Source organism: Nanorana parkeri, unplaced genomic scaffold, assembly GCF_000935625.1.
Source record: "Nanorana parkeri isolate BGI_ZX_2015 unplaced genomic scaffold, ASM93562v1 scaffold3416, whole genome shotgun sequence".
Lineage (NCBI taxonomy): Eukaryota > Metazoa > Chordata > Amphibia > Anura > Dicroglossidae > Nanorana > Nanorana parkeri.
Genome location: NW_017309684.1, coordinates 20,979 through 21,253, shown reverse-complemented (window position 1 = coordinate 21,253; position 275 = coordinate 20,979). Strand labels below are relative to the sequence as shown.

The following is a 275-nucleotide window of genomic DNA, read 5'->3' as shown; positions in this document are numbered from 1 at the left end:
CGAGAGTTGAGCGAGCGCCGGTAGCCGTCCCCTCACCTCCCGATCTACTGAGCCGACCTGTGACAGTCTCATTGTCACAGGTCGCCCCGAACTATGAGGTGAGTGAAAAGCCCCTCCCCCCCCCTCATAGTTCTCCTTTGGAATATACAATGTATTACGGGTGTAATTAGCATCTTTTATCAGATTCGGCCCCTCAGCCAGATGACAGAACACCCCAAAAAAGTGACCAAGTGTCGGAACGGCAGCCAAAAAAATCTGAGGCGCGGAGGACGGGG

At 54.2% G+C, this 275-nt stretch overlaps 1 protein-coding gene across 1 annotated transcript in view; it reads right to left on the bottom strand.

Annotated features, from left to right (window-relative positions):
* The window catches only part of USP10 (ubiquitin specific peptidase 10), a 29,207-nt gene that overhangs the window by 12,696 nt on the left and 16,236 nt on the right, over nt 1-275 (bottom strand).